At 48.2% G+C, this 27,765-nt stretch overlaps 1 protein-coding gene across 5 annotated transcripts in view; it reads left to right on the plus strand.

The window, feature by feature from the left end:
* The first annotated feature begins 7,684 nt into the window (after window positions 1-7,684).
* CTIF (cap binding complex dependent translation initiation factor) overlaps window positions 7,685-27,765 on the plus strand; it is a 309,605-nt gene continuing 289,524 nt past the window's right edge. For 4 of the 5 annotated variants that reach the window (XM_063077260.1, XM_063077263.1, XM_063077262.1 and 1 more), the window contains exons 1-2: window positions 7,685-7,947; window positions 8,397-8,470. The gene's annotated coding sequence lies outside the window, so the exon portion shown is untranslated. The remainder of the gene's footprint in view (window positions 7,948-8,396; window positions 8,471-27,765) is intronic. The other variant, XM_063077261.1, reaches the window with a different exon arrangement.

Genomic DNA, 27,765 nt, shown 5'->3' on the forward strand with positions numbered 1-27,765 from the left:
GCTCCAGCCGAAGAGGGCAGGTAAATAAGGAAGTTTCTACTCCAAGGCTCACACAAAGCGGACTGCCCACAAGTCAACCAGTGGTAAAGCACCCAGGAAACAACTGGCTACAAAAGCCACTCGAAAGAGCGCGCCCTCTACTGGAGGGGTGAAGAACCTCATTGTTACAGGCCTGGTACAGTGGCACTCCCTGAAATGAGACGTTATCAGAAATCCACTGAACCTCTGATTCGCAAACTGCCCCTTCAGTGTCTGGTGCGAGAAATTGCTCAGGGCTTCAAAACAGATGTGTACTTCCAGGGTGCAGCTAGCTATCGATGCTTTGCAGGAGGCAAGTGAAGCTTATCTGGCCTTTTTGAAGACACCAAACTGTGTGCTATCCAAGCCAAATGTGTCAGAATTATGCCAAAAGACATCCAGCTAGTGCTCTGCATAAGAGGAGAACATGCTTCAGAATCCACTGTGATGGAAAACATTTCATCCTCAAAAAAAATTTTTTTGCCCTTCCTATCATTGGTACTTCTGAATGTTAGATATTTTTTTGCATGAGGTCAAAAGGTACCTAAGTATATGATTGCAAGTGGAAAAATAAGGGACAGAAATCAGGTATTGGCAGTTTTTCCATTTTCATTTGTGTGTGAATTTTTAATATAAATGCAGGGATATACAGCATTAATGCAAGTCAAAATGTTTCAATGAACAAGTTTTAGCAGTTCAACTTTATAACAATTATACATAAACCTGTTCAATTAAAAGAAATAAATAAATAAATCTAACTTCACCCTCCTGGGTCATAGAATAAAGTCCAAATTGGTCAGGTTTTTGTTCATGGTCCTATACAGTCTATCCCTAGCATAACAACAAAAATAACAACAATAATACCCAAAAAATAAAACCTGGCCTTACTATGAGCCCTCACTATGTGCTAAGTGCTTTATATACATTATCTCCTCTAACAATTTGCTGAGATATGTTCAGCTATTTCCCTATTTTAAAGAGGAAGTGGAAGCTTAGAGTGGTTAAGGTGCCCAAGGTCAAGTGGTTATAAAAGATGAAGGCAGGTTCAAGTCCTGTTCTGTCTACTTACTGAGTCTAGCTTTGAACCAGCCACACGTTACGAACCTCCTGAATGAACTGCCTGCTCCTCCCCTTTGCTCAGCCCCTCCCTGCTGCTAATTCCCATTTCTAAGCTCTTGCCCACTGGGAAAGCCGCCTCCCCTGCACTCTTCCCATCCAAATCCCACTCAGACCTAGAAACCTGGCTCTAGTCCCACTTCTCCCATGGATCTATCCCTGCCATTCTAGCTTACAAGGGTTGCCTTTTCCTTGAACAATCGCTCTGTCTGTATTATATGTCTGGCATGTTTTGGATTTTAATCTTATATTGCCATTTTTATTTAAAATATATCTGCTGTCTGAACTAAACTGTGAGGTTCTATAAGACTAGAGTAATGCCCATTTCTGTGTGTGCTTGTCATTCATGATCTCGAACTCAGAGCAAACACATTATATGTACTTAATAAATACTAGGGAAAAAAGGGGTCATTTAAATGATTTTTCACATGGTATCTATAAAGACTTATTAATAATGCAGAAAATGTGTCTTTAATTTTATTAAGTGACTAAAGCAGAATGGAAAAATGCATAAGCAATGCTATCTCAACTATTATAATTACACATGATAAATCACTTGTTTAAAATGCACACAAAAAACCCACTAGGGTAATAAATAAGTCAAAAAAGGCATGAAACCTCATGCACATTTAGCTGACTCCATCTTCACTATTTTCTGCAATCATTTTATTATTAACAAATTAGGGAATGTGACAAACATTCAAAATCCAGAGTGTGGTATGTGGGCTCCGGGGATGTGTATCATATAATGAGCCACTGGGGTACCAGAGGAAACCATTGTGTTATTTATTGATATTCACTTTTATGTTAAAAATAGGCAAAAAGTAAACTTCTCTAAAAGCAAAAAGACTTTTGAATCATTAATTTGTAAAAATGTTTAAATTATTTAAAAAATTTATTTCATCTTTAGGTCATCATTTAAAATGTCTATTTTGGTGAATATATTAAATAGATAAACAAACTTACAGATGCAGGATCAAAATTTTTTTTGACTGATGAGGTAGATGAATGAGAATCACTGCTCTATGGCACAGAATCATTTGAGGCATCAGATATACATAAACAAATGCACACACATCTCTGAAGCCTCAGTTTAAAAGGAAAAAACACCTTATTATACATGAGCCAGCAAGGAAGAACCATGTTTCCAGTGTTTCCTGAAGCTGGATGAGAAATGCTTGCTGGGGACACAGAGAAGGTGGATCCCAATGTTTTGAGGTGAGAGGCATGGCTAAGCTCACTGGCTCGCCGTTCACAGCCCCGGGGGACCACCACCTGCCTCCTGGCTGTGCGTCCCTCACTGCCTCAATTTCTTCCACTGTAAAAGTTGCTGTATCGACTAAATGAGACAAAGCACAAAAAGTGTTGCTTGTTGCCTGGCAAATAGTAATTGCTCAATTAATATATTAGTTACTGTTCTTGGAAAAGGGATTTAGAGGCTGTGAAAGTTTCAAGGCCAAATTATTTTGCAGATATCTCAGAAGAAAATCTTAACAGACAGGAATCATAAGCTGGTTGAAGAGGGAGACATCTGGAATAGAAAAGGGAAGGGTACCTTCAGGAGGAGGAGGTTCCCAGCTACAGGGATCTTCATGGTCCCAACCCCTCTCTCTGCACTTGCTCTCTTTCAGGCTGTTCTAGACGTGGGTCTTTGAATTACAAAGATCAGAAACCAGCTCAACCTAGCACAAGTGAAAGGGGATTACTATAAGTATACAGAGCAATCAGGAACCCACGAGAGGCATCTTGTGACTGAGAACTGGGAAAGTTAGGAACTGAGGCTACTCTAAACATCTCTTCTCTCCCTCTCCTTTTTCTTTCCTCCTCCACCTGCTTCCTCTGCTTTCTCATCCTGCACCTGGCCCACCTTAGCCACAAACCTTGACCGGAGGAGCCATCAGCAATGAGCAGAGGTTTCTCACTCTTTTCCTTCAGATTCTTGCGAGAAGGAATCTGTTTGGCTCAGACTATGTGATGGAGCCAGGGCCACTCAAGTCTCCCCTAGCCAACGACCCCTCGGATCAGTGTACACCTCTGGTCCAGTTAGCCTTGGTTGCCCCTCCCAGGGTGAAAGTGATTGAGTTTATTTCAGGAGTGGCGTGGCAAACAAGGAAACTTATCTCTTGCAGAGATGTGGGATGTGTCTTTGCCCAAGCCCTCATCAGGGACAAGGCTGTGGATGAGGAGCTCATGCTACTGACCTGTGAGATCTGACCTTGAACTCTGAGAGACTCCAGGAATGTCTGACAACTCATGGGCTTCATTTACGTCCTCAAATTTACAATACAAGATCTGCTTGTTTATGTTCCCTCATGGTCTTCAGGGTTTTGCTTAATGAATATTACAAACCCTTCCTGTTCTGCTGGAATTAAACAGCTTAAGATTCATCCTTTTGGCTACTTAATTTTACAGCTTCTTTTGCCACAGAGAGTGTAAACTTCCTGAAAGGAAAATTTAAGATTTGGAGACAATCTTAGAAATTATAGAGCCCAATCCTCTCATTTTACAGGTATGGAAACTGAGGTCCAGAGAGAGAGGAAGTGTCACGCAGCAGGATAGGATCAGGTGGGACCTGGAACCTCATTTTACACATGTTCTCCCCCATCGTGGCTTACCGTGCCTTATGCGTATCATGCTTCCAGTAAATATCCATTGGTTTATTTCTTATTTCGCTTTTCTCAAGCTCTTTGTTCTCTGTTCATGTCCCTTCCTCCACTACCTACTTCAACCTTATGGGATCACTTTGCACCTGCCTTTGAGGCCTTGGTGTTTGGGGCTGTGCAGTGGAAGCTGAGATGAGGCATGGGGGAAATCTAACCTGGTCCTACCAAGCCATAACCTCTCCAGGCCAACACTACTGTAACAGAGCGTAGACTCTAGACCAGTAACTTCCTTCCTCCTGTGGGGTCAGTGGCCACCAAACTGCAGGAGGAAGCCACTCTCTAGCTCCTACCAAAAGTCACTACTTCTGCAATGCCTCCCCACTGCTGACCTTTCCTCAATGGGAAGTTTTGAGTGGATTTAGTCTAACCTTCCTTCCAGAAGCCTTCTCTGACCATTGCAGCCTGCTAGGAACCCTTAGTTCACTTAAAAGCACCTATACAGTGTCAGCCTATTATCTCCTGGGTGTCAGCCTGTCTCCTCAGCTCCTGAAGGCAGGGGCTTCTCCCCTCAGCACTCTGGTGAGCTCCCACCAGGCCTTCAGTAAATGTAGTGACTGGTGAAGGGTAACTTTTCCCTGGAAAGGCTACAGGGCTTGGGGGAGAAGGAATAGGAAGAAAGGAGAAATGTTTCTTTTGCTAGTGTCTTAGGCAAGTGTGGATTAGGAGAAGCAACTGCTTAAAACAGAAAGAAACATTGTGACTTTTCATTTGCAGGCAATGTGATAAGTCAGACAAAAGCAACTCCTGGCCACTCAAAATCTGCCACTACTAAACCAAACCAGTGTCATTTCTCCCCAGGAAATCTCCAGTTCATTAACTTTGCACCCAGTAGCTCTTCCGCCCCAAGCCTGCAGGCTGAACTTAAGATCATCTACAGAGCAGAAAAGGAAGGATAGATGAGGGCCAGCCTCAGGCCTCCCACCTGGGGAGCTTTGGTCTCAGGGATCCACAGAACCTTCTTCCCAAAGGTCCCAGTCCAGCCTGAAGTGCCCATCATCAGAGGCCATATCAGAGAGCTCTCGATAAGAAGACAAAACTGTCAGGGTTTGAAGAGAGAATGAAAAGAGTATATTATTGTACATTAATGAAGGTTTTACACAATTGGAGGTGAAGCAGAGAGCCAGGCTCTGAGGATATAGAAAGCGGGAGGTAAATTTTGATGGGCAGAGAGAGCAATGTGGGGGCCCAGAGAAACACTGCCCCGAGAAGGCAGCCTTGAGTGAGGTGACACACTATGGGGGTCCTTGGGCAGTAGGGGAGGCAGGGGGAGAGTGTAAACCCCTGCCAGCTGCTGAGGGGGTTGTGAGAGGTAGGCCAATAGGAGGTGAGGTCTAGAATCAGGTCAAGGTTCCTTGAAGACAAACATAACTTATTTCACACATTAAGGTGATTCACTCTCAGGAATCCTCCCTGCAACACCAGCTCTTCTGCCCTGAGTCAGCAGAAAGAGAAATCCAGGGATCATTCTCAGGGGCCAGAAAGACCTGGGATGAGAAAGAATGGACCATCATTGAGCACTTTGCACATAACAAAGCCAGTTAAATACATTATCACCATTGGTTCTCACAAGGCTAAGAAAGGTTGTTGAGGAAGCTGCCAGGGTCTCCCCATCTGGAGGTTCAGTAAATAACCCAAGGTTGCAGAGACAGAAAGTATTATGCCTGGGATTCAAACCCGGGGGTCAGGCTGTTGTCCCCACTACCCCACTGACCCTAGACACAGGCCCCAAACGTAGGTGTGTGCTCTCTGAAGTCGTTTTACATTCTGCACATTGCTGAACCTCTCCTCACCTCTGAGGATGTGAGTTAAAGCAAAGCTAAGCCAAGACCCAGACGATTCCATTCTTGTTTCCTTTGCAGGTGGTGTCTGTCACACAATGTACAAAACCAAAATCCACAACAAGGTAAGTAAATGGGAATTTGCTGAGTAGATAGGCTTCAGTACTATTATTTAATATTTTGTAAACCCAGGAAATCTTCCAGATGTTAAAACATAAAAATAACACTGCTGAGCCAATGAAGCATAAATGCTAAGAGGGACAAACCAGCAGGAAGAGTCAGGTGTTCCTTTGGAGGGGGCTCTGGACCTGGCACCCACACTATGTGCTTCCGGTACCCACCTGCCTTTTAACAATTCATGGCTGCAGATAAGTCATTTAAGCCTCTGCACCTGCTGCCTCCTTCTAGAGGGAAGGGATGACACCCACTGTGCCCTTTGGTTCTAGAGTCAAATGAGCTGCTCTACAGGACGTGAATGTTTATGCTGCTTTGCTTTCCTTCCGAGACCGGGCTCAGGCAATGGCTGAAGCCTAGAAGACAAGCTCTCCCCACAAAACAAAATCCCACCCATCCTTCAAGGCCCACATCAAGCCCCACCTCTTCTGGGAAGCATCCCAGGGTGCTTCTGCCCTCTAGACTCACCCTCTCGCCACGCCCCCTTTCCTGTGCTGCTCCGCCCACACCTGCTCCCCAACAACAACCTGCCCTTTCCACCTTGCCAAATTGCTGGGACCTTCAGAATTAGCTCTCTCTTCTCATCTGGAGTCTTTGTCTCCTGTAGCCTTAGTCAGATGCTTACCCCTTCCTTTGCTTTCATTAAAACCTTAGTAATTCTTTGCTCAAGCACCACTTCCTCCAGGAAACGTTCCGGACCCTCTCCCACCCCCATCCACCCTCCATCCTGATGGGCTGTTCCTGGGGGGAGGGGGTTTCCACACCACGTCGTGCTTATCTCTGTGTCAAGAGTTGCCTTATCCGTTATACTTTCATTGACTGTGGTCCCTATACTAGACTGAGCTCCTTGAGGGCACAGACCGAGGGTCTTACCTGTCTTGGCATTCTTAGAAGTGCCTGGCTTGTGGAAAGTGCTCACCAAATGCTATGTGAATTACTGAATAAATGGATTTCTACAGCAGTTATACTGTGTCACACATTTCCTCCAATGAGTTTCTAACCCCCTTGCTTGGAATATCTTCTTATAATCCTCCTGAAGGCCTCTCTGTGCCAAGCTCAGGGTTTTTTTTGTTGTTGTTTGTTTGTTTTTGTTTTTGTTTTTGGACCGGTAAGGGGATCGCAACCCTTGGCACGGTATGGTCCACACCACGCTCAGCCAGTGAGCGCACCGGCCATCCCTATATAGGATCCGAACCCGTGGCCTCGGCGCTACCAGCGCCGCACTCTCCCGAGTGAGCCACGGGGCCGGGCCCCAAGCTCAGTTTTAACCAAAATATGGGTGATTTGGTTAAGTGATTACTGAATTACCCACTGCACTGAATTCTCCCAGCTTCCATGTCCAGCCCTTAGCTTGGCCAATGGAAAATTAATTGGTTGCAAAGTGCATATCTAATTACAACCTCCCGCCCTTGCCACAGAGATGCTCAAATATTAATTATAACATATGCATCTCAATAACCGACGTTGGCATTTAAGGCAGCATTAATAATGCCAGTTGAGTCCCCTCCCTCCGTTCCCCGCCCCCGCCCCGTGCATACACAAAGCTCCCTTTTATCTGCCATTAGGGCAGACTTAGCACTTGAATCACAGAAGCCCTCATCCTTAAAGGCTTTTTGACTCCACATGTTTCCCTGCAAACTTGAGCCGCGCCTATGCCCCCACTTCTCCCTCCGCAGAGATCCCCACCCAGGGCCGCGCCAGCGCCGTGGAGTCTTCGGGCGGCGGGTTTCCGCGTTGCTAGACTGGGCCGTCCCGGCAGCTCTGGCGGCATCCCCCGCGTCCCGGCGGCACTGCGCTCTCCAGGGCCCGCCGTCCCAGGAAAGAAAGGCGAACTACATTACCCAGCAGGCTTCCCGCCGCCCTCTTTCCTTTCAAGTCTTTGCACGTGGCCGGAGGGGAGGGCGGGGCTTGGACGTCACTGTCCGACGTTCTCTTTCCCTGTGTCAGATCGGGGATCGTTTTTTTCCTTCCTCTACTCCCTCCCCCCGACCCGCCCCTCCCTCCCTCCGTCCCTTCCCTCCCTCCCTCCCCTGTCGGTTTGGTCTGTGCGCTGGGGCGCCCGATCCCCTCCGCAGCTGGGACGCGCCGAACTCCAGGCAGGAGTCGGCTCTGCGGAGCCTCGTCCCTCCCTTCCCCTTCCCTGCCCCCTTCCCCCACCCCCGACTCGGGCTTGGCGCCGCGGCCAGAAGACCCCCGAGGTGAGCATCCCCTCGTCAGTCCTCCTCTTTTAGTCATCTCAGCTTGCAGATCGATTCGGGGACTCGGGAGGAGGGCTGCGTGACGTGCGCGTGCTTACAGATAAATCCGCGAAAACCACCCCAAACAATTAGCCCCCTTGCTCCTCCCTGCGCTTCGACCAGCCGGGCGTCCGCACCCATCCGCTGTCCCCTCCTCCCGCTCTGGGGGGACCGCACTCCACAATCTCGCCCCCTCCCTGGGTTTGTCCCATTCCCTGCCCCGTTCTTTCCCCCGACCCGTGGAGAGCCGTGGCCCTGGAGATCCAGCGCCGAGGGGGGTTCGGGGATGGGGGGACACGGCTGGAGCCCAGCTCGCACTGGAGCCGCGCGGTGTAGCCGCTGTCATGTGCGGGTTCCGACCCGGGGGGAGGAAGGGAGCTAGCGTGATTCCTCTCCCTTTTGTTTTGAAGCCCGCATTTGCTGCATCGAGCAGTTGGTTTAGTACCAGCCAAACTTGCAGCTGTTCTGACCGCCCTGCGCCGAGGTAGGGAGCGCGCCACGGGGCCGGGGGCTGCTGCACTTGGGGCTGCTGAAGGAACCCCGGACAGCGTGTCTCCACGCCGCCCCTCCCTCCCCTGGTGACTGATTGTGTCTGTGGCAGCGGCCGTGCATGTGTGTGCGCGCCCGTCCCCGCGGGCTCGGGGATGTCTGTGGATGGCTGTCGTCTAGACAGGTTGCAGCCCCCTCCCTCCGTCCCCGATGAGCCCGCGGGGCGCGGGGGACGCGGAGGATGGGGGCAAAGGATGACACCGAATCGGTGGATCGCAGCTTTGGCCGTTCCCCGCGGTTGTGATTCTATTGGCTTTTTTATTGTCATTTTTGTCGCCGCGGTGTAATCGGGCCCGGGGAACAGATACGCCCGGCGGAGCGGGGGTTAAGTTGACAGGCTCTGAAAAGCCAGCTCTCGGTGGTGAGTGACCCGAGCAGCCTCGGGGTGGGCTCCGGCTCGGGTTCATTAGGACGACGACCAGGTGACTGTCCCTGGTGCCGGTCTTGGGGGAGAGCAGGAGGGGGACAGTGGCTTGGGCTGCGGCGGAGGTCTGGGGCCCCCAAAGCAGCGTGCCGGTGCCTGGATGCGACTGGCGTCCCGGGGACCTCTCGTCTGAGCTGGGTTTTTCTCTCCATCGACTTTAAAAGACAGTTGGGGGTCCGAGCCCCTTATCTGCGCGGCGTTGGCTCTGTGTGGTTTCGCGGAGTTTTCAGGGTTGGGGCTGGGGGCGTGTGTGTGAACAGGGAGGGGGTGCGGTGCGTAGAGGGGTGGCTCGAGGCGTCGCTTCCCCCGCCCGGCTGTTTGTGTGTGTACACACCGCTCTGGCGTGTGTACGTGGGGGAGGGCGGGGACCGCAGACCTCGGCGTAGTGGGGACGCGCGTGGGCCCCGATCTCCTGCGGGAACGGTACCGCCAGCCCCCTTGTCTTCCGAGTTGGGCTCGTTGTCATGTGTGTGTCTGCGCGCGCGCCCGGGTTACTTGGAGAGGGGATCTTGCGGCTGTGGGCCGGGGGAGACCCTGGGGTCGCTTGTGCTCGTCATCCGTGTGGGAGTCCCCGGCCCGCTGTGCGGCTGGAGTCACGCGGCCCCTTCCTCCACGTCTCCGACGCCCCCTGCCCCAGCCGACTGGCAGCCTACCCGGTGGAGAGGGGACGGTCTTTCTGGGAGGGGAGGGGACGCGGGCGCGCGCATGTCGCCGCCCCCCAAGACGCTAGGGTTGACCCTTGCACCGAGGCGCTCTGTGGGTGCGCGTGCCCGCGCGCCCGCCGCTGCTCGCAGACCCAGGGAAGAATCGGCGCGATCTGCGCGGCCCCCCTTCCCCCAGTCCTTCAGTCTGGGGACAGTGGGGGCCAACGGCTGCCGGGCCGCCCCATCCGCGGCCAGCCTGCCTCCGCCCACGCCGCTGCCTGCAGCCCAGCGGGCCGCACGCCGTTGTCTGCCCCGCGTGCCCGCCGGGCCCTGGGTCTCGGCGGCGGGTGGATTATCTCCCAGGCTGGGGCCCGCGCGACAGGGCTCGGCGGCGGCTGGAGGCTCCGCAGGGTGAAAGTGACACAGCAAGAGCGCCGCCGCCGCCGCCAGCGCTGGAGAGAGGAAGGAACCGCCCAGAGCGCGGGGAGGGGCCGCCGGCTGTCCGGCCCCAGTTCCTCCTGCCCAGCTCATGGTCTGGGCCGAAAACCTCAGGAATCTCGGCTCCGAGCAGGCTCGAGCCACGCAAGAAAATTGCCTGGCTTTCAGGAAAACCCAGTTATACGGGAACAGAATGCACCGACCAGATGTGCAGGACACACTCAGGTTGCCTGAGGAAACTCCCCCTGAGTGTTTGAAACAGGATTCGACTTACATCTGTGGATGTAATCAGGATTCGATCATCGCATCTGTGTGTCCAGTACCTGTCCTGGATAATGCACACTCAGAGGCAGTAATTTTGTAACACATTCGGGGGTACAGTGTCATCAGTGATTAACAGATTGCTAGGATAATAATATGTTTGTATGACATTACAGGGCTCCCCGCCCCCCATATCATTGCATTTATTAAGAGGATCAGTGAGGTAGGGGAGTATTAGCCCATTTTACAGATGAGCTCACTGAGATTCAGGAAGTGACATGACTGGCCTGAGGCCTTTCAGTAGGGGAAAGGCTACTTTCCTCCCCCCTCTGATTTCTCTTATCAGCCTCTGGCTTTTTATTTAAATAGTGGCCACTTTTTTTGAGAGTGGGTTCTTGAGGCCTCAGGAAGTACTGAACCTGAGAAAGGGGGTAAATTATGCTGTTACTTATTCTTTGTTAGAACATTTTTAGTTTGCTAACAGTTCCTACCGAGCATAGCCATTAAAGAACAGAAGTCTGCATCACTCTTATTACCGCTCATTTAATAATTTGCTGTTGGGGAATGGATATGTTGTGATACATTCAGTATATACCAGAATCATATTCACAAGTATTAAATGCATATGGTATACATGCTTATGCAATGCATTCCTATGTTCATATGGGTGTGTTCATGGGGTTCTTACTGAATCCAAGGCTTATTCTTTAGTTACTAGTTTCAAAGCCATTGGTTTCTTTCTCATGGAGCCCTGAGAAACCATCCCAGGTTATACTCCCTGTTCCCCTCCATCTCCAGGGATGGAAAGCTCAGAAAAGAGCAAAAAGCTCATACATGCTTGTATGTATTTCTCAGAGTTCATGTATATGAGGGTTCTCAGACATAGTCTGGAGGGTTTTTAAGTATGACCAACCGATCAGCTGATAGCCATTCCTGCACAGATAAGTACTGGGCACCTACATATTTTTGTATCTAGAAGTGCACACAAAGCAAATTTAGCACACAAGTTTAGCAAATGTTTATTTAGCACCTATCTTACACTAGATCCTCTACTGTGTTTTGATTACACAGAGATGGTGTAGCAGAAATAGCTAAGTTACAATGCAATAACAGAGCCTGCAGGAGGGAACAAATCATAAATATTTTAGAGAACTCACCCTGGCACTTAGTCAATTTTACATATGTTGTTTGCAAGGGGCCCATAATGTCAGTTCTTATCTTAGAGCAAATGCAGAAGGAAGCAACAGGAAAAAAGACCCTTATGTCCCTTGTTACCCTGAACTTCGGGCTGTTTGGAATCCCCCAGGTGCCCCAAAGGTAGGCCTTCTGTAGAAATCAAGCAGCTGGTGGGAAATTACCCTGAAGCCAGCCAACAGGTTCCTCTGAGCAGTGAGGAGCTGAAGAGATGGTCTCCATGGCCCCGCCCCAACTCTGCTGTGCTGTGATTCAGTGAGAGGTTGTGGCTTTGGTCAAGGTTTCACTCAGGTCCTGCCTGGGTCTAGGAGTTTCTGTCTTATATCTGCATAGATATTTTCATATGGGTCTGATTTTTATCTATTCCCAAAGTCACTTCTGTGGTCCCTGACATTGTCCTCCAGTTTCATTTCAGTTTTGGGGTCCACTTGTATTAAGCTTATGTTATTTGTAGTTCAGATCATGAAGGAGGAATCAAGAGGTGGGTGGTTAGGATGGAGGGAGAATCCTGAGCCCAGATAGAGAACATGAGGTACAAACACACAGGCAAATAGCAGTGTTTAAGTATTCTCCAAACTTGACGGCATCTCTGCATAACTTCCTCGATAATGTGGCAGCCCCTTTTCATGTTCTTTGGGGGAGGGGAGAATCCTCTCTCTCTCTGGGCCTTATTGCTGACTCACTGGTCCCCTGAGCTCAGCTGCTCGCTTTCAGGCTCGAGCTTTCTTCTGCCCCCCACTGCCTCCTGCACAAAATCTAATTCAGAACCATGCTGTGATGGTGGCCTTCTCCCTGAATTATCAATCACCACTCTGACTATTGACATCTGCCTCTTATTTCTGAATTAAGCCCAGGCCAGAGTTGTGATTCAGAACAGGGGAGAGCAGACACATCCTTGGACCGTAGGCACCCAGAGCTGGGGAGGACCTTGCAGATGATCTAATCTCCATGTGAAGACCTTAAGGCCCAGAGAAGAGAAATGCCTTGCCCAAGGTCACAGCAAGCCCTTGGCAGAGTGGGACAAGAAATCCTGGATTTTGATATCTCATTCAATCTTCTTTCTCTATACCATGATACTGAAAAAAGTTGGGTCCTTACTTCCCAAAGAGTGAGAATTCTCCATCTTCTTTTTCTTTGGTTCTGGGAAAGGCTCTGAAATTCATTTTTCTTAGTCTCGATATTGTTTTCCTTCAAGACTGACCTCCCCTGCCTTATCTTTCATTTTTGGCATCTAGGAATGAATAAGGGCATGTATTTGGGAGAGTTGGTGGGCCAAGGAGGACAACAGGATTGGATAGGGGGTTGGTTGACACTGGGGACTGTTATAATATCCTACACTTGATTTGCCTTTACAATTTGCAAGATATTTCACACAGATTATCCCACCTGCCTTTTACAATTGGCTGGTATCATTATCAACCTGTGAGGTTTTTATCATTATGACGATTTTGCAGATGAGAAAACTGAGCCTCTGTGGTTAGTGACATGCCCAAGTCACAAGTAAGTAGTTGAGCAGGGATCTGAACCTTGGTCTTCAGACTTCAAATCCAGTGCCCAGGGCTGAGCTCACCACCTGACATCATCATTATAGTTTTGTGAATGGAGGTCTTGAAATTTTCATAATTTTCTTTATGTCTGCTGTTGACTCATATCCAGCCACAGAGTCAGACCCAAATGCGAACTTACCCAGGTGGTGGGATGGATAAAGTATGGGAGACAGTTACCATAGTGGCAATATGTGGAGTGGGGACAGTTTGAGATGATTTCATGGAAGAAATGAATTTGGGAGTAGGTCTAGGGCCATTTTGGAGGAGGTTTTAGCCTGGGGTGATGGCCTAAAAATGGTTACGTGTGGAAACTTGGGATGGGGGTGGAGTAGACCACAGAGGTTTGGTCGATCACCCTGTAGTCTGTAGAGTTTCTCAGTAGTTATTGGGCTCTGTTTCCATGCCTGGCTCTGTGCTAGATTCTGGGGCTACAACTGTGAACAGGCACAGCCCCTGCCTTCATGGAGCCCACTGTCTAGTAGGAGAGACAGACACTTAGTTAAATTCAGTGTGGCAAGATGAACACAGTGGTGGAGAAAACTCCAAGGGCCTTACACAGCACAGGCAAAGCCCTCAGAGATCAGGGAGGGCTTCCTAAAGGAGACCATTCAGGAGCTGAATCTTAATGGAGGAAAAGAAATGAGCCAGGAGAGGAATTGGGAGAAGGGCATTCAGGGCGAAGGAATGGTTTGCATGGAGGTGTGGAGGCTGCCAGAAGGAATTGCTGGCAGTGAGGCCAAATGCAAGGTCGGAGAGGCAGGCGTGCCCAGACTGGAGGAGCTTTGTGAGCCTGGCTGACGACCATGGCCTTTAGCCTACAGGTAAAGCATGGCGGAAGGGTCTTTAAGCAGAGTTGAGGTATGCAGCCACGGAAAGGAACATGACCGGGAGTCTGGTGGTCCTTGAGCCGATGAGGTCACAGGAGTTGAGGCCTGGAATCAGGGCTGTGCATCTAGGGATGCACCAAAGGTCATCTATTAAAAATATTTGGGGAGTAAAGTCTGCACTGATGGTTTAGATTTGGGGGATAAGGGAGGAGTCCTGGTGACTCCCAGGTTTCTGGCCTCACCAACTGGGTGGACAGCAGCCCTCAACCCAGGCACAAACTTGTGGTTGCTGGAGCAGATCTGCTGGGGGTGGCATGAGAAGGACGGTTGCAGTGAGATCAGTATTGCAGGCATTGAGTTTGCATTGCTGGCAGTGCAATGGAGCTGTCTTACAGACAATACAAGCACAGGTAGAAGAAGCCTGAGTAAGTGGGAGTGGGAGCTGCACTTCTGGGAGCGGGAATGTCTGCCGCTGAGCGTGGCTGTGGTAGGGGTAACATAGACAATGAAAGCAGACCTCTTCCTCCCATTGTCAGAGAATCCTTTGTCACACCGGCCTGGCCGCTGTTGCTGTCGGCAGGGAAGCCAGGCAGGGATGCTGTGTCATGCTGGAGGCCCAACTGGCAGAATCTGGCAACATCTGAGAGTGTGCTTCATTTGGAAACATTAGAGAGAGTTAGGAAGAGGCATTCTCATTTTTTGTCATCCTTGGTGAGCAGAGCCCTGTCCCACACCTTTGGGATGTGAGCACAGGGTGGGAAGGCTGGGACCCTGCTTCCAGGAGTCTAGCTGGGGAGACAAGACATGGATATATGAAGCCACAAAAAAGCTGTAACAACCTGGGCAAATAACAGAAGGCAAATTAAATAGGAAAGTGTGCAGATACCTCTGTTCCTGCCACACTTCATTTTTATAGAGCTGATGTGTTTTAGGCAGAAGTCCAGTCTTTTCATGTTTAAATCCTTAGGACCTCAAATAGTGCCTGGCACCTAGTAGGTGTTCAGTCTACATTTGTGGATCTGCGGGGATGTAGCCAGAGTTAGTTGTCTGGGGTGGGAGGTCAGCCAGACAAATTTTCCGTGACAAAGTCCATAGGGCATCCCAACACTGATTTAGAAGACTTTTAGTGTCACAGTGGAGTAAAATCTTTTTTTTTTTTTTTTTGTCACCGGTAAGGGGATCACAACCCTTGGTGTGGTGTCGCCCGCACCGCACTCAGCCAGTGAGTGCACCGGCCATTCCTATATAGGATCCGAACCTGCGGCGGGAGCGCTGCTGCGCTCCCAAGCGCTGCACTCTCCCGAGTGCGCCACGGGGCAGCCCGTAGTAAAATCTTGATAACCTTCCAATTACACAGCACCTAGAAATGCTGTAGACAATGTAACTAGCATCCTTTCAAAGAAGGGCTAAGCTCATAGAATGTGAGGGAAATCCCCAGAGTTCTCAAAAGCCCGTGTGGAGGGTAAGCCGAAGCTGATACTGGGCCAGGCCTCGGGGCTGGGAGTGGTGTCGAGGGATGGTTTCTGGTCTCAAAACTCAAGGGGGTTGAGTCCTGATGACGTCTTCTCCAGGACTAGAGATGAGACCAGGAATCGGAATTGAAAGTACTCCTAACGCACCCAGCAAAGGTCCGCATGCTTGGAGGAAGGATGTGCTGGACATCAGCCCATTGGCATAGTGGGAGCGGGGGAGGGGAAGGTTTTTGGTTTTTATTTTTTTGTCTTGACCTGGATTTAAGCTGGGGGAAAAAGTCTTCCCTGGAAATTCAAACCTTCAGGCCTATTGTGACTTTGGATGTCCACTAGACATGTGGACCAGGAGGCCCTGCAGGAGGAATTAGCATGTAAATAAATTCTTGGGGACCTGGATCCCCCTAAGGTGGGCTCTAGGCCCTCAGGGGAGATTCTGGGGCTCTTGACCTTTGCTGACTTAAATCTCTACCTGGGAGAGATGCTTCAGGACCAGGGAGTAAGGACAGGGAAGAGAGAGCAGAAGCGTCCTCAGTGGGAACCTTTTGAAAGAGCCTTGGAGGCAACTGCATAACTGGATAAGGAAGGTACAGGGTGGTGGAGAAGGACCGTTCTTGTCCTGGGGCTTCGTCTCTTAGGAAAAGCCTGCAGATGAACCCCCTCCAGGAAGCCCAGAATGTTCTTTGCTGCTACTCAGGCCAGGCCCTTACAGATGAGGCTTCTTTCCTTGCTCTCTGAAAGGGCACCCTGTGTGATTCCAGCTATTGGTGGTCCTCCAGACCATGTGCCACATTGTACTCCCCATGCCTGGAGTCTTCAGTATCTACAATTTCAAACTTGGGATGTATCTTAGAGGTCACCTAGTCAAGACTCTATCTGGTGTGGGAGTCCTGACTAGGGTAGCACTGGGCTCCAGCACTTCCTGGGGCTGGGAGTTTACTGCCTGTGAGGCAGAAGGCTGTTGTCGCAGGAATGGTGGTCATTTCCACTCAGTGCCCTGCAGCTGTCATGAGAGATGACTTTTAGACCTTTCGCCATTCTACTTGCTTCTGCTAGAAGGACCTCAATTTGTCAAGCTAAGACACTGTGAGAATCCAGCCAATTTAGCACAGAGGAAGCTTTTGAAGATATACGTAAGGTTAGCTGAGCTGGCTTCACAGACACAGTCTGTGATGTGGAAGTTTGGAGAATCTTTGGCTCAGTGCTTTTCAGATTATCACAAGAAAAGCAACAGCACATGCTGCAAATTTCTTCCCCCAGCACCTGGAACACATTCAGTAAGTGACTCGGGAATCCTGTGCAGGGAGCTGACGTTTACTGAATGTCTGTTATGTGGCAGGCACAGTGCTGGGCACTCTCCGTATACCTCACCAAATGAAAGAAACTTCTGGCAGGGAGACAGAGACAGAGGCAGAGATGGGGTCATGCCTCACTGTAGTGGTGACAACTGAGCCCTGAAGTTATTCAGAAAGAATGTGTGTGGTTCCATCCAGAGTGGGTGGAGCTGACATTCCCCACTCTGTTCCCTTATAGGGCCTTCCCTTGGGGGAGGCAGTGGCATGATATCACCACTTGCCGGGAACCCACAGGCTTAACAGGAAGGTGTACACAATCAAAGTGTTTTTTAGAGCATGCAGTTTATCTGTCTCTCATTGTCTGTCTACAGTGCCCTGGCTCTCTGAGGAAGCAAAAAGGCTTTCTGCTACTCCATCCTTTGCACTGACAGGATGGTTAGTGTCTGTGCAAGTCATATACTCACCAGTGCATGTGGGGCTGTGGAGAGCATGGGTTGCCTTTGCGTGAGGTTGCATCAGACAGCTGGATGCCCAGACGTGCTCTGCCACTGTCACACAAGGATTCTGGGAAAGCTCCCAATTGCCCCTCTTCTCCCTCCAAAAATCGTTTCTGTGTTCACATTCTACTCGCTTACCTTAATCCTTTTAGCTTAAGGCTCTTACCTTGCTAACATTTGGTCTGGTTTAGCGGTCGTACATCAAGCATCTGCTGTGGGCCAGGCTCTGTGAACTAGTTGATGAATTGGCTGAGCCTGGCAGGGTCCCTGCTTCCCGTCTTCTCATCTTGGTGGGAAAGCCAGAATAGCCTCATGTTAGTGCAATGTGCTGAGTACTGTGGAAGGAGAACAAAAAGCGTGCCAAGGCAGCCAGAAGTAGGGTGACTGTGTGATTTCTGTCTATATAGATAATTACACAGATGTAAACTGAGACTGTCCTGGGCAAATGGGGTCTTATGGCCACATGCGCCAGGGAGGGTGTATGCGTGTGGGTCACACCTGACACTAGTATCAGTCATTTATACTAGAGGGTGCACATAGGGGTGATGGGGTGAACAGCTCATGCACAAGAGGAATCAGCGTCTGTTTCCCTGTTTTGCTTAGGGGCTAAAGAGGAAAGTGTTATCTGTGGGGACTGTGGCCTCAGAAGTCAGATGGGGCTCAGTTTACAGCCACAAGTTTCTATTTTATATCTCACAGTGATCTCAGTTTGGGAGTTGGGGGTAGAAGTATGGAGAGATGAAAACTACCTGGCTCGTAGGATATTATTGGCTACAGGTAAAAGAACACTAGACTAACAGTGGCTTTAAAAATAAGGTATTTCAACTCACATTGCCAGAAGTCTAAATGTAAGAGTTCTAGGGTTGGTGAGTATAGTGGGACAGTGATAATTTTAAGGACTCATTCTAACCTTTCAATCTGCTATCTTCAGCATATTGGCCTTTGTCCTCAGGCTTATCTCCTCGTGGTCATAGAATGGCTGCCACTGCTCCAGATATCACATTCTCACATAACCGAATCCAGAGGCAGGCAGGAAGGCAAGTTTCTCCTTGCATGTCTTAATCTGTCAGGGAGAAAAATCTTTCCCAAAATTCCTCTGTTGGATTTTCCTAGTCCCATAGAAAAGAATAAGTCAATACCCATGCCTCAGCTTCAGCAGCAGCCGAGAAAGCAAGTCTCGGGTGTCTTCCACCTCATCCATAGCAAGAGGCCAGCTCTGCCTGCAAGGAAGTGGGGAGAGGAAGGGTGGCTGGATAAGCAATAATTAATATTTGCCTCATCAAGTTTCAACGTGATTTTATTTATTTATGGGGGGGTCAGCTTTATTGAAATATAATTTTTTATACTTCAATACGATTAAAATTAAACAAAACAAAACAAAACCCTGGTTCTGGCAACCACTGGTCTGCTTTCTATCACTATAGTTTTGCCCTTTCTAATAATTATTATTTCTTAACCCACAAATAACACGGGGGCATGCAGTCTCCCCCTCCCCCCAGAAGCCCCTCCACTTTCCTGCCACTGGAGCCAGGTTGAGAACCACAGCAGGCGGAGTTGTCCAGAGATGGGGAGCATATGTTGCTGATGGCCCAGGCAGCAGGACTGGATAAGCCTGGGGGTCTGAGGCCCTGGCCAGTCACCTTTGCAGGCAGCTGTGGAATTGAGAGAGGAATCACTGCTCAGCTGTGGCTTTGTCACCTTGCATCCTGCAGATGAGTTCTCTTGCCCAGGTTGACTGGGAGCCCTGGGAGGACAGTGGTAGATGCCACTTTCCCTGCCCCAAACCACCATCCCCCATCCCCCTCATACACACACATACGAACAGCCCAGGCCATGGGCTGACCACCTATGTCCCGGGGCAAATCCATCCCCTTCAGGCTCCTCTACACTCTGCGCAGATCGTCATTTTGTCCTCCTCCTCTTCCTCCTCCTGCAGCATTTGGTCTGTGGATCATTAGGGCACTTAGCATTTTTCTTTGCTCCTCCCTCTTCATCCTTCCTGGATACTTGCCTGATCTGTCCTCTGAGGTCATAAGCACCTTGAAGATACACTGTCCTTGTCTGAGTTATCTGCACGTTTCCCAAGAGGCTAGGGCAGTGCCTGCCGCAGGATCCATGCTCCAAGGGAAAAAAAAAATATTTTAAAGGTATATTTGTAGACAGGCACTTGTTCACTTTGGCTATTTCTCCAGATTCAAAACCAGTTCAGTGTGGCACTGCACAGTGCCTGGAGGAAGATTTGTGGATCTCCACATTTTCCTTCCCTAAAGAGGAAGAAAAATAATCAACCATGCTGTTATGTGTTGAATTGTATTCCCCGCCCGCCCCCCCAAAAGATTAGCTCAGAATGTGACTGTTTGGGGATAAGGTCTTTACAGAGATGATCAAGTTAAAATGAGATCATTAGGGTGTATCCTAATCGATATGACTGATGTCCTAATAAATAGGGAAAATTGGACACAGGTGGACGTGCACAGAGAGAAGGCAATGTGAAGACACACAGGGAGAGCGCCATGTGAAAGTGGAGGATTTCAGCGATGTATCTGTAAGCCGAGGAATGCCGGAGATTGGTGGCAGCCACCAGACAGTAGGAGGAGTCAAGGCAGGTGTTATGGGCTGGATTGTGCCTCCCCAAATTCCTACGTTGAAGTTCTAACCCTAGTACTTTGGATTGCAACAGTATTTGGTGATAGAGCCTTTAAAAAGGTAATTAATGTAAAATGAAGTTATTAGGGTGGGTCCTAATCCAACTTGACTGGTGTCTTTAAAAGAAGAGGAGATTAGGACACATCAGATAAGACAGAAATAAAGTGACAAGGATGTGAGAACACAGGGAGAAAGTGGCCAACTGCAAGCCAAGGAGAGAGGCTTCAGAAGAAACTAAGGCTGCTGACACCTTGATCTTGGGCTTCCTGCCCCTAGAATTGTGAGACAATAAATTTCTGTTATTTAAGCCACCCAGTTTATGTTAGCTTGTTATGGCAGTCCCAGGACACTAACATGCATGCATTGTGTGCAGGGCCCCGAGCTGAGGGCTTCCCTTCCTAAGCATATTTAATCTTTCAACTATGAGTGTGTTATCCTCTCTGAGGTCACCCAGTGAATCCAGGCCTGTGTGGCTCCAAAACCTGGACTCTGATCTGTGAGCTGCTGTGTTTGGGCAATGGGCAGATGTGTGCAAACTCCGGGATTGAACAGGTGGTATTTCTCCTGAAACCCAGGGGTGATCCAATAACAACTTTAGAAACCTAACATTTCTTAAGTATTACAGTGTTAAGCGCTTAGTGAGCACTTTATGTGTGTTATCTTAATTAGCCTCCACAGTCTCTATTTTATAGATGAGGCAATTAGGGCACAAAGAAGTTGTCTTAGTCTGCTTGTGTTCTTATAAAAAAAATCATAAACTTATAAATGACAGAAACTTATTTGTCACAGTTCTGAAGGCTGGAAGTCCAAGATCAAGGCGCCAGCAGATTTAGTGTCTGGTGATGGTCCTCTTTCTCCTAGATGACGTCTTCTTGCTGTGTCCTTACGTGGTAGAGGGGGTGAGGCAGCTCTCTGGTTCTCTTTTATGAGGACACTGATCCCATTCCTGAGGCTCCACCCTCATGACCTCATTATCTCCTAAAGGCCCCACCTCCTAATACCATCAGCTTGGTGGTTATGTTTTCAACATATGAATTTGGGAGAAAGCAAACATTCAGTCCTTAGCAGAGGTTAAGTCATTTACCTTAGGTCACATAGCTAAGAAGTGGAATAGCCAATTTTGCTTGAGCTTTGCTTCTTAACCATCACACACAGGGATGGGCAGGTTACTCCAAGGTCCCTTGTGGTGTTTTGAAAAGGTCACTGGTCTTAGGTCTTTTGCTGATGACCTGGGTGATCCTGGGCAAGCCACTTCACTTCTGGATGTTTTCTCCTCAGTGACCTCAGGGCTTGGATGAGATGATGTCCAGAGTCCTTGCTGCTCGCATTCTGAGGGTCCAAGTGCCACCCCTCTAGAATGCAGGGATAGATCCTCAGTTTGGACTCACATGGGAAGGGAGAATCTCTGTGATGCTGTCTTTGGCATTTGCCTACACCTAAGGTAGCTGCTCCAGATCTGCCTGATTTGGCCAGTTGGACCTGCAGTTTGGCAGTTTGCTCTTTCCCTGTAAAATTAATTCTGTGAACAGGTAGAGATGATCCCCACCCTGTGCCAGGCTGGTTCTAGGTCTTTTGAGGCACGGGATTTGAGTTCTGTCCATGGGAGTATGCAGGGAAAGGCTGCTGGGGAAGTGATTCAATGGGTTTGCTTCCTCTGCGTAGAACAAACGTGGCTGACTGTGGCCTTTCTGGCACCAGAGAGAAGCCAACCCCAGGTGCAGCAAACCTGGGAGCTCTGAGTCTTTAGCTTGCTCCTGTTCCCATGAGACCCAGGTAGGTGACAGGTGGTAGTGGGGATGAGGAAAGGGCCACAGCCTGGTTCCAGGAATGCAGGCTGAAAACAGGGCGGCCTGAACAAAGATTATAAACCACAGGGAGCCCTGCTCCTGGTTTATCCCCACAGGGTTTTTGTGATTTTAGTTACCTCGTTAGAGCCAAGTTTACTTAATGTATCTGTAATAGATTCTAGAACTAGGAAAGCAGTTGGGAATCTTTCCAACTTCCTGATTCCCAGCAGCCTGCTATGACCCCCCCCCCCACCACCACCACCACCAAGCTCCAGGATCCCAAGCTCCCTGACTCCAGTATTTGGACTGATGGGAAGAGGCCTTCAGATCCTGGTGCGTGCGGGACCTTGCAAGCCAGGGTACTGTGGATGGACAGCTGTCCACTGCTGCGACAGGCTGAGTTATCTCCTCATTTTTCACATTGTTGGTGATGCCAGGGGTCATTACTCCCAGTCTGCTTGTAAGGTGGCTAGGGAATGGTACAGCTAATGCATTTCTTCCAATGGGGACATTTAGACAAGAAAAGCTAGGTAACTCAGCCAGGGTCACATACCAGACTTTCCAGTGAGAAAACAAATCGAGGACTGGTTCTCTGAACTGTGCCCACCCAGTTCTCTAGAATGAAGTGTGTGGAAGTTTCTGGATTTCCTGGGCTAGCCTTGTGTCCCTCAGGAAGCAGCTCCTGACTTCCTGTGGAAGACTGTAGTCTTGCACCAGTTTTTCTGAGAGAGAATTTTTGAGGTTTTCTGAGAACTGCCTGAGGGCCTTTGGGGCTCTCTTTCCCCCTATAGTCTGGGAGATGGAAGAGGCTCCAGAAATTTGACCTAGTCCCAGACCTGAAAGTGGGTCAAACCTTAGGGCCCTGGCCTCCTGCGGGTGTCTGCCTTGTAGCCCAGGCCTTCACTTGGCAGCTCAGGCCCTAAAGACATGTTCTTAGACCAAGGTGTGCCACCCATTGGCACTGGCTGTGATCTGGGAGCCACAGGGAATGCATATCCAATCCTTCTTCCAGGGCAACTAGGTTTTTGGAGCCCCACTTCTTCTCTTTAAGGTGAATGCTATTCCCTCAAAGTTTCTCTCGCCAGGTGTCCAGAACTTATCCTGGATTCCCCTCTCTGCACATCTCTTATCAATGCTCCTCCTAGAATGGGGACCCGGAACAGAATACAGTATTTGAGATGTGGTGAGCAGTACAGGAACCATGCTGCTGTCACCTCTTTCCATCTGGACACTGTCCTTCTGTGGATGTAGCCCATGACTGTGCAGTCTGTCTCAGGGGCAGCTCCTAGATGGAGATTCTCATTCCTTCACAGCTGCCAACAAAATAATCTGTGGCAAAGATCTATTTCCCCAGCCCTGATGAGCATTCCACAGCCAACTCTGCTGAGCCCCCTTTGAGTGGTCCAGAGAGTCAAGGGCCAGGGTGTTCAGAGGCTGGAAAGGTTGTTGAGGGCTGACCCACCTTTGCAAAGAAGAGTCTGGAGCCTCCTGCCAAAGTGACTGTGCTAGGCATTGGGGATTGGATGGGCTTCCCTGACTGGGAAGTGCCCGCCACTGAGGGTCTATGACACCTACTCACCATTGGGAACTGGTGGGAGTGGACTCCTAGGCCTTAGGACCTCTGCCTTCATGCGGGCCTTCCAGCCCCTGGCGTCACCTCCTTTTTGCACTGGAAACAGAGATAAGATTTGGTTCCCCAACTTTGCTCAGTTTGCAGGAACCCCTGTGACATGGAGGTGTTGGATCACTTCCCTGGCTGAGCGGCAGAGGGATTTGTTTTTCAAACAAAGACACTCTCATGGTGTTTACCCCCAGGAAGTCTCCTGGTATGTGTGTGTGAGACACAGGGCTGAGTTTAGGGCAGTGGGGACAGGGGACAGGGGATAGCGGACAGAGGAAAAGAAGATTCAACTCTGCTCTCAGGAAGCCTTTCGCCAGTGGGGAGAGCAGCTCTGATCAGGCAGGGCGATGAGGGATCAGAAGCTTCCTTTCACCAGGGGGAGGCAGGTGGGGCAGGGCTTTCAGCTCCCTGAGTCTGGGCCACATCTGGAAGCACAAGGGTTTGGAGCTTTTCTCTACTTCTAACATCCAGCCTGAAGTTTTAACTCCTGAGCTCTCTGCTGGTCTTTTCTGTGCTTAGCTGCCTGTACATCCATCTGACCATGGAGGGAGAGTGGGGAAGGGGTGGTGGGTTTCCCTCAAAGTCTTAGTAGCAGTTTTGACTTAGATAGGGTCGCAGTTGCCCATTTGTAAGGTCAGGATGCCAAGAGGCAGGGACATCGTGGTGGAGTGATAGAAAAGAATTCTGCTTTTGAAGATCATGAATCCTGGCTTCCAGACCTGGCTCTGCTTAAGGCTCACTATGTAATCTTCAACTCTTCATTCCTTGTTTCCTCACCTGTAAAGTGGGGGTGGCAATCCTTGCCCTGCCTTTCGAACAGCATCCTTTCATAATGGAGTGGAAAGTTGCAGTTCAAGAGGAGGTGTTGGGTGTGCTCAGGCACCCCTGCCCCAGGAACAGAGATGCAAATACGTGGGGGCAGAGCAGAGGGAGAGAGCAGAGGACCCTGCCTGCACACTTTGGAGTTGTCAGGCCTGGGTTGCTGTCGACTCAGCTGCTCACTGACTTTGTGACCTTAGGAGAGTTCCTTTTCTAAGGCTCTGCCTCTTCAACTGTAAAACGGGCACATAATAGTGCCCACCTCCTAAGGCTGTTGTGAGAATAAGACTAATATTGTATATGTTATGCACTTAGCACAGTACCTGGCACAGAACTGAGTCTCCAGAAAGGGCAGCTGTTTTATGACATAGGCAAATACTGGGGTGTCAGAAGAGTCCCACGAGGACATAAGGAGAGGAGGGCCTGTGGAGGCAGGTGGGGGTGCAGGAGGAGGAGAGCATGGCCTGGGGGTGGGGAAGAGATAGTCAGAGGACTGGAGAGACAGTACCTGAGGGCCCTCTACAAAACTTGTGTGGAGACCTGGAATTTCCGAGGCATCACTGTTGGGCTGCAGAGGGGGGTGGGACTCAGGCTGGTCATGAGCCATGTTGTACCCACATTGGCCCAGCCATAGCTTTTGGATGAGGGATACGCATGTGACCAAAGCCAGGCCGACAAGTGACCTTCCATGGGGTATTTTGAATGGGAGCTGGGAGAGAAAGGTCCTTTCCTTCCTGAGGGCAGGGCAGGAAGATGGAGCCTGGCAGCTTTGGCTGATTCCGCTGCCTTGTGAAGAAACCTGCTCTGGGAGAGAGCACACACTAGCATCTGAAGAGAAGTGGAGCTGGGAACCTAAGAGAACATCTGCTTCTGGCCATTTTTGTCTTCCTTGGGCATGGTGTTGAGTTTGTTTGTTAGTTTCTGTAGTCTTGGTATTAGTCTTCTCAGGCTGCCATAGTGAAATACCATAGACTGGATGGCTTAAACAACAGACATTTATTTCTTGGCCATTTGGGAAATCCAAGATCAAGGTGCTGGCAAAATCTGTTTTGGGTGAGGGCTCTCTTCCTCGCTTGCAGATGGCCACCTTCTTATTGTGTCCTTGAATGATCCTTCCTCTGTGCTTGTGCACGTGGAAAAAGACAGCTTTCTGGTGGCAGTTTTCTTATAAGGACAATAGTTCTATCATGTTAGGACCCCACCCTTATGACCTCACTTAACCTTTATTACCTCCTTAAAGGTTCTGTCTCTAAACATAGTCACATTGGGGGTTAGGGCTTCAACATATGAATTTGGGGGGGACATAATTCAGTATGTAACAGTCTCCCTTTCTGTGCCTTAAGGAATGGCATTTGTACCACTGGTGGGACAGAGGATGATTTTCAGTTGAATACTTATGAACATGTAAAAAAATTCAAGCTGTGTATTTATCTAATTGTGCATTAAAGAAAAAACACAAGTACGTGGAACTTGTGATTTCATTATTCCTTAGCAAGAGGCTGAGTTTAATAAAAAGTCAATACAAGGTCAATAATAATATTATAGCTGGTATGCAGACATGTCAGAAAACTCCAGGGTAGTGAATTTTGGGAAATGCTGCATAAACTAGTTTGTGTTGGTTTTATGTGACTTGGCACTGGTAGAGTTTTGAATAATACATGTCTAATTTCAGCCCAAGACTACCTCTTTTCATGTAACAAATGTGGGTTCCTAAATATTTCTTTACATGAAACTTTTATGCATATGATCATAATTTGAATTCACGAAAGGTGATTATTGCCTAAAGACAACCTTAGCAAATATTTTTGTAAAGAACCCTTTTAAATAGTATTTAGTTTGTTTCAAATTCACCTATTTTGCAAATTCGGATCTTTAAAAAGCAACTTATTGTTCAGGATTTTGGTTATCAGAAACTTCTCAATTGGCACTTGAATAACTTCAGCACAATGACAGTTGATATATTTAATTGTTAGAATGATCATGCTAGCATCAAATGTGCTGCAAAAAACTTGTTCTATTTGACCTCCATTCTCCAACCCATAACAGATATGCTTATCCAAAAGTTAACTAAGGGGTGCATTTATTTTTTTAATTGTATATTTTATGGGGTACAGTTTGTTGTTTCAATATATGCATATATTGTATAATGATCCAATTAGAATAGTTAGCATGTCTGTCACCCAAATACTTATCATTTCTTTGTGGTTATAACTTTCAAGATCCTCTTTTCTGGCTATCTTGAAATGTTCAATACAGTATTATTAGCTTCAGTCACCCTAGAGCACCAGAACTTATTCTTGTATCTAACTTTGTAACTTTGTAAGCTTTGTATCCATTTACAGCTTCTGCCCCTCCTCTCTTCCCCCTCCCCTTCCATGTCTCTGGTAACCACTATTCTACTCTCTAAGTTTTTCTTTTTAATTTATTGTTTCTTAATTGACCCGTGATTATTGCATATATTTATGGAGTGCAATGTGATATTTGGGTACATTTATACACTGTGCAGTGATCATATCAGGGTATTTATCATAGCCATCACCTCAAGCATTTGTCACCTCTTTGTGTTGGGAACATTCAAAATCTTCTTCAACTAGCTACTTGAAGTTACACAGTACTTTGTCGTTGGCTGTAGTCTCCCTATATCGCTATCGAACACTAGATCTTGTTCTTCCTATCTCTCTACCATTTTGTATCCATTGACCACCCTCTCCTTATCCCCCCTCCCCTTACCAGACTCTAGTAACCACTATTCTACTCTCTGCTTCTATGAGATCAACTTTTTTATCTTCCACATGTGAGTGAGAACATGTAGTATTTCTCTTTCTGTACCTGGCTTATTTCACTTAATGTAATTTTCTCCAAGCTTATCCATGTTGTTGTGAATGGCAGAATTTCATTGCTTGTTATAGCTGAGTAGTATTCCATCGTGTATATATACCATATTTTCTTTATCCAATCATCCATTGATGGACATTTAGTTTGGTTCCTAATCTTGGCTATTATAAATAGAGCTGTGATCAACATAGGAGTGCATCTATCCTTTCAACATGTTGGTCTCCTTTCCTTTGGATATATACCCAGTAGTGGGGTTGCTGGATCATATGGTAGGTCTATCATATGGTAGTTTTTTGAGGAACCTCTATACTGTATTTCATAATGGCTGTACTAAGTTAGATTCCCACCAACAATGTGTAACAGTTCTTCTTTCTCCACTTCCTTGCCAGCATTTGTTATTTTCTGTCTTTTTGATAATAGCAATTCTAACTGGGATGAGATGATATCTCATTGTGGTTTTGATTTGCATTTCTCTGATGATGAGGGATGTTGAGCATTTTTCATATAACTGCTGGCCATTTGTATGTCTTCTTTTGAGAAATGTCTATTCAGTTCCTTTGACCATTTTTTAATAGGATTATTTGGTTTTTTACTATTGAGTTGTTTGAGTTCCTTGTATATTCTGGATATTAATCCCTTGTTAGAAGCATAGTTTGCAAATATTTTCTCCCATGCTACAGGTTGTCTCTTTGTTCTTTTGGTTGTTTCCTTTTTTGCTGTGCAGAAGCTTTTTAGTTTGATATAATCCCATTTGTTTATTTTTGCTTATGATGCCTATTTTTCTAAATGAAGTTTTATTGGAACACAGTCATGCCTATTCCTTTATGTGTGTCTATGGTTGCTTTTTGCTAGTTGCAACAGAGATCCTATGGCCCACAGCCTAAAACACTCACTGTCTGGCCTTTTACATAAAAAGTTTGCTTACC

Source organism: Cynocephalus volans, chromosome 13, assembly GCF_027409185.1.
Source record: "Cynocephalus volans isolate mCynVol1 chromosome 13, mCynVol1.pri, whole genome shotgun sequence".
Classification (NCBI taxonomy): Eukaryota; Metazoa; Chordata; class Mammalia; order Dermoptera; family Cynocephalidae; genus Cynocephalus; species Cynocephalus volans.